We start from the raw sequence: 7,331 nt of genomic DNA on the forward strand, positions 1-7,331 counted from the left end.
AATACAAAAGTATGTATTTATTTATGTATGACTCTATGTATGTATATATGTATGTGTGGAGGCGCAATGGCTCAGTGGTTAGGGCAGCGGACTCGCGGTCATAGGATCGCGGCTTCGATTCCCAGACCGGGCGTTGTGAGTGTTTATTGAGCGAAAACACCTAAAATAAAGCTCCACGAGGCTCTGGCAGAGGGTCGTGGTGATCCCTGCTGTACTCTTTCACCACAACTTTCTCTCGCTCTTACTTCCTGTTTCTGTTGTACCTGTATTTCAAAGGGCCGGCCTTGTCACTCTCTGTGTCACGCTGAATATCCCCGAGAACTACGTTAAGGGTACACGTGTCTGTGGAATGCTCAGCCACTTACACGTTAATTTCAAGAGCAGGCTGTTCCGTTGATTCGGATCAACCGGAACCCTCGTCGTCGTAATCGACGGAGTGCTTCAAAAAAAAATATGTATGTGTGTATATTATGTGTATATGATAAAGCTCTTTTGTAAACATGTCGCATTTAGCACCGAAAATATTAATGAAACATACTGGTGTAATTGAAATACGTACTGTAAAATAGATAAGACGACAGACTGGTATAAATAATATCGGACAAGTGTCTTCTACTATAGCCTCGGGTCGACCAAAGCCTTGTGTGTGCATTTGGTAGATGGAAACTGTAAGAAGCCCGTCGTGTATATGTATATATATATGTATGTGTGTGTGTATATGTTTGTGTTTGTCCCCCCCAACATCGCTTGACAACCGATGCTGGTGTTTACGTCCCCGTAACTTAGCGGTTCGGCCTAAGTAAGCGATAGAATAAGTACTAGGCTTACAAAGAATAAGTCCTGGGGTCGATTTGCTCGATTAAGGGTGGTGCTCCAGCATGGCCGCAGTCAAATGACTGAAACAGGTAAAAGAGTAAAAGAGTAAAAGAGCACCACTGCCGAAGATCTTGTGATGCAATACAGAGCTTGGAAATTAAAGATCATACCAGCTGCGTTCTTTATACCAACACATTTAACATAATATAATAAATAACATTACAAATTCTGCATGAAAACCATTAGAATAATTGGTAAAATTATACGTTGTATGTTAGTTCCATTAAAGCGGCCGATACTTAAGTGACATCAGTATACGTTTAGCTACACCATTCGACAACATGTCATGCACATTATGGTAACTGACAGAAGTTTTTATTATTTGAAACTCATTGACAAAATTTTAATGGCCAAAATTGTATTGTTTATTTGTGTGTTTAACATCATTCTGCTAGAGAGTGTTTTGTTCGTTATAGGATAATTTAGTGGATGGAACATCCTAAAAGTTAATCTACTTGTGCTCGAAAGTTTTATACATATAAGGAATGGTTGTTGCCACCTCAACAACTTACTCTTTTTAACCCCAGGAGGACACCTACTCCAACTGGTTAACGACGATAACTGTGTTCGTTATACATTGCAAACAAGGGAGCGAACAATTCCCATTCAGCGGCGACGAGACCAGCAGACCAGAACAGGTTTCAGGGTCTTATTCTTCCTCAGTACTGGACACCTGTCTGCTAGACATGGCAGCCGTTCTCAATATATAAATAAACAAGCGACACTCAAACACTGATTTTGCAAGTGGAAAATTTTAGAACTTCTAATAACAGTTGTTTTACAATCACTTATGTTGTTTCAATGTCTATAAAAGCAATTACGCACTTTATAAAATGACACAGAAAAATAGAAGAGAAATTCTGGAAACTATATTCATATTGCAATTCAATGCTGGAATTAACAAGAAAACACTCTCATTAAAATATTTGCTTCAAATTTTGGCACAAAACCAGCAATTTTACATGTAATTATTTTATCGACCTCCGAAAGGATAGAAGGCAATGGCAATGACGACTTCGGTGGAATTTGAACTCAAAACGAAATTTTTGAAACCTTAACAATACAAATAAGTTATAATTTGTAAAGCTCAAAAGAGTTTTTGGTCTTTACAACTTATAACTTATTTGTATTGTTATGTCTTTGAACTCAAAGAAATGACCCTAAGCCTTTCGTCCGGCGTGCCGACGTTTCTTATTTCTTTACTGCCCACAAGGGGCTACACACAGAGGGGACAAACAAGGACAGACAAACGGATTAAGTCGATTATATCAACCCCAGTGCGTAACTGGTACTTCTTTAATCGACTCCGAAAGGATGAAAGGCAAAGTCAACCTCGGCGGAATTTGAACTCGGAATGTAGCGGCAGACGAAATGCCCCTAAGCATTTTGCCCAGTGTGTTAACGAATCTGCCGGCTTGCCACCGTAGACATACACACACGCACATAAAAACGCGCGCGCGCGCATGCATTAGGGCATTTGTTTCAAATTTTACAACAGGGCCAGCAATTTCGTGGGAGGGAATAAGTTAATTAAATCCACCCCAGTGATGTTAGTTATTTTATCAATCCCGAAAAGACAAATGGCATAACTGACCTCGCGGAATTTGAACTCTGACGGACGAAAGCTACTAAGAATTTTGTCCGCTGTCAAACCAGGACAAACACAAAACGCACACATTAAAATATTCTTTTCTACTCTAAGCACAAAGCTCGAAATTTTGGGGGAGAGGGCCAGTCGATTAGATCGACCCCAGTACGGTATTGGAACTTAATTTATTGACCCTGAAAGGATGAAAGGCAAAGTCGGCCTCGACGAAATCTGAACTCAGAACGTAAAGACAGAGAAAATACCGCTGAGAATTTCGCCCGGCGTGCTAACGCTTATTATTTCTTTACTGCCCACAATGGGTTATACACAGAGGGGACAAACAAGGACAGACAAACGGATTAAGTCGATTATACCGATCCCAGTGCGTAACTGGTACTTATTTAATCGACCCCGAAAGGATGATAAGCAAAGTCGACCTCGGCGGAATTTGAACTCAGAACGTAACGGCAGACGAAATACCCTTAAGCATTTCGCACAGCGTGCTAACGATTCTACCAGATCGGCGCCTTTAAAAGCCAAATATATTGAACGGAATTCATGATGATGAAAATTTGAAGAGCAAGAAACGTCGGAAATAGATTTAGGAAATCAGTTGTCCTAAATCAAGGGTAAAAAGCTAATAATAAAATAAGAAAGGTCACAGATATTAAAAAAAATTTGAACGCAGTCGTGTATTTCACGATACATACATAAAATAAAAACCAACTAATCACATTGTGTGTGTATGTATATATATATATATATATATATATATAGTCAATTCCAGGAACTTAGATCCAAATTAGGAATTATATAATCCCCAAAAGTCCACTGGTTAATCACTATCATATAATGCAAAATTCTCTGTGATGTGTTAAGGATTATTGTAGTAATACATATTATTAATATTGAAAGAATCAAAATGGAGAAAATGCATGTATGTATAATTAATTTGTATGCTATGAAGATGCTGAAATTTTTGAAACCTTAACAATACAAATAAGTTATAATTTGTAAAGCTCAAAAGAGTTTTTGGTCTTTACAACTTATAACTTATTTGTATTGTTATGTCTTTTAAAAATTTCAGCATCTTTATGGCATACAAATGAATTGTTCATACATCCATTTTTCTCCATTTACTTTCTTCCTTCATATATATATATATATATATATATGTGTGTGTGTGTGTGTGTGTGTGTGTGTGTGTGTGTGTCTATATGCATTTAACAAGTCAACATCGGCTTCTTCTGTCTTCCGCAAGCCGATCTTCTGAATGCGTTCTAACGAATTTTTCCACCGTCTAGGCTTTAAAAAAGCCCTTATTGTTGGTTTCCTTGTCCTGTTTTTATTCTTTATTTGTACTGTTTTTTTTCTTCATTTATATTGCTTTTACGTCCTGTTCTTGTCACTTTTTTTTACCCCTCTGCAAAAGAATTTTATTTTATTCATTTTGCAGGAAGGACTGTTTCGGCGGATCGTGTTCTGCCCTTACCTTCGAAACACGCATGGAGTCGAAACAGGGGCAGCTGATGAAGGGGAATATTCCTTGTATTGTTTGTCTTGTACTCTGTTTGTTCGTTGTTAAAAAAAAGTCCGTTTCCTTGTTTGATTTTATGTCTTCGTTTCTCGTTGTGTTCTACGTTTATTTGTGGTGTCCTGTACTCATATATGCATCTATATATACATATAGGTGTAGGTATGTACATACATGTATGCGTGTATGCATATGTTTTATTTATTAAATTGTATATATATATATATAATATATATATATGCATACATACATGCATGCCCACATCCTTAGTTTTACATGGATGTGTACCTACCACACATACATGTCTATACAAACATACACACATGCATATACATACATACATGCATACACACACACACACTCACATATATATATGAATACAGACTCAACCATAAACCCATATATATATATGTCTGTATGTATATATATATGTACATATATATATACACACACGCACACACATACACGCAGCTATATACACACGCATATATACACACACATTACCCGAGCATGGATTTAGATACAAGCACATATACGCCCACATACACATATAGAAAAACTCACATATGAATGCATACATAGATGCATACCTAACTACAAACACACATTCTTACCAAAGAGAAGCGTCGAACAATAGACAAAAGATTAATTAAAAAACAACGAGAGCTTATCACATTTCTAAAGTAAATCTTCTTATTCTGACGGAGGGCCAGGTTTAGCAGGATATCTTTTAATAAACACGAAGAACTAGCGTGTGTATTCAGATCGTCTATGTATGTTAACTGTCATCAGCGTCGGGTGTGGTGTTTCAGGAGCTATGCCGACAGAGACACGCCATTAACTTCTTGCTCAAAGTAAGGCGCCGCGCTTTTAGGAAGAGTCGCTAGGCCCTACCAAAATACACTTCTATCTATCTATCTATCTATCTATCTATCTATCTATCTATCTATCTATCTATTTGTCTGGCTGTCTGTCCGTCTGTCTGTCTGTCTGTCTGTCTGTCTGTCTGTGTGCCTGTGTGTCTGTCTGCCTGTCTGATTGTCTCTCAGTTTCCCTTACTCTCTTATTCACTCTCTCTGTATATATAAAAATAATAATAATAATAATAATAATAATAATAACAATAATAATAATAATAATGATGATGATGATGATGATGATGATGATGATGATGATGATGATGATGATGGTGGTGGTGGTGGTGGTGACGATGGTGATGGTGATGGTGATGATGATGGTGATGGTGATGATGATGGTGATGGTGATGATGATGATGATGATGACAGTAATAATAATACTTTACCCTGATGCAGTACCAGACAATGCCTCTCATGGCTTCTGATCTTAACTGATTGGAAGTGTTATCATGTACATTGTTTTGTCTTGGTATAAACAATGGGCTACAGCAAATATTCTGCTCAATACCACAGATTTGCTTGTCAGTTATTTGACCTTAACCAGTTGAGCATGTCCCTTAGTGGCGGACGATATGTACATCTCTGACCACGAGCAGAAGTAGATTAAATCTAATAATCTATCCGATAGAAATGCATGAACTATTGTGGTGGTGCCATGAAGTAAACATGCTTCAGGTACACTCGTTTACTCATACAAACGTAACTGAGATGGAGTATATCATAAATAACAGTGACAAACGAAATATACACCACCGGAAGTTGTTGTTGACAAACAGCGGCAGTAATTTTATTCAGCTGAATATACGCCGCCATTGATTGGTTGAAATTACTACTTTAACACGAAATAACTTCGAAAATACAAACTTTTCTCAACAACGCTAAAAGATGTTTTATATGACACATCCTTCCGAAGTTTGAAAGAACTTCTTTCGAAGTTTGAAAGAATAAATTCTAGGCTTACAAAAAATAAGTCCTAGGAGCAATTTCTTCGACTAAAACCCTTTAAGGCGGTGCTCCAGCATGGTCACAGTTAAATGTATGAAAAAAGTAAAAGACTTAAAAAAAATAATTTAATTAATAATAACGGTTTGAAAAACTCTGTCCTCAACTGTTTGTTTACTTCAAGTTTTGTGATGTCACATACCAAAACATCACTTCTTCCCATTTTGTTTTGGCTGTAATTTGCCCAACTTCAACTATTTCATTTCAGTGAATTAAGTAAAAGTAACGCATGCATCAGTAAAATGCATTGAATACTTTTAATGATACGCAAAATCCCTTATCTTATGACTAAGGTTACCCTGTTTATACACACATGCACGCATACACAAAATATATTCGTATATATACATATAGAAACACATGCACACACCTACCCACACGCGCACGCAAACACACAAACACACACACACACATATATACATATATGCACACACACGTGTGTGCGTGACTGTAAGTTACTCAACTGATAATAAATAGATGTTTTTTCTTTTTAAATACGATTGCACAATTGTCTTCTTTGTTTCAATTCCTTTCAAGATTACAGCGTTTGTAGTCTGTCAGCATTTCATTCAGTTTTATAATATTTATCTAAACTATAAAATATGTGTACAGATACATCATACATTTTCTTGCCTTTAAATTATCATTTACGAGACAACAATTTTATTACTATATCTGCATATATTTTTGTTCATCATATTTCTTTCAAATTGTTACGAATTTATATTCTAAATGTAAAAGGCTTTATTCTATTTGATAATATTAAAGTCCAAGATATTTAATACACAATCATACGCACACAAACATGCATAACATTTGCAAAGAACCTAAGATTAGATTATTGGATTTAATAGGGATGTGAACTGTATTGCTTAAAAGCGAACAGGAACTTATATATATTTATATATGATCTAATGTATAAAACGATAACAAAGACACAAGCAAAGTTTCAAATACACAATGTTCTTTAGAAAATGTCGTTAAGGCTTATGCTTTATGTAGCATATAACACTCTGGTGAAATTCCCTATTTACTGTGAGAAGGGAAAAGGAATTAAAGGAAACGTATTAATGTACAAGAAAAAAGTATTTGGGTGTGTTAAGCAAATTATTACCTTTTCAGAAATTTAATAGGTTCTAAATATGAGATTCATTTAACTTGTCGGTTAAGTAATTGGATGTTGGGGTATAAAACAGAGTTGTAATGGTTCTAAATATTTGCTCAGGGTTTAGCATTTTTATTTACGGATATTAAGAACTTTTAATGATTTTCTGAGTATTTTTTTTTGCCCTTTTTAAGCCTAGCCGGGCTCATGGGCCTGGTTTCCCGATTTCTGTGGCGTATGTGTTTCCCCCAGCTGGACGGGACGCCAGTCCATCGCAGTGTTACTCAAGAAACAGGAAGAGAGAGTGAG

Source organism: Octopus sinensis, linkage group LG4 (assembly GCF_006345805.1).
Source record: "Octopus sinensis linkage group LG4, ASM634580v1, whole genome shotgun sequence".
NCBI lineage: Eukaryota > Metazoa > Mollusca > Cephalopoda > Octopoda > Octopodidae > Octopus > Octopus sinensis.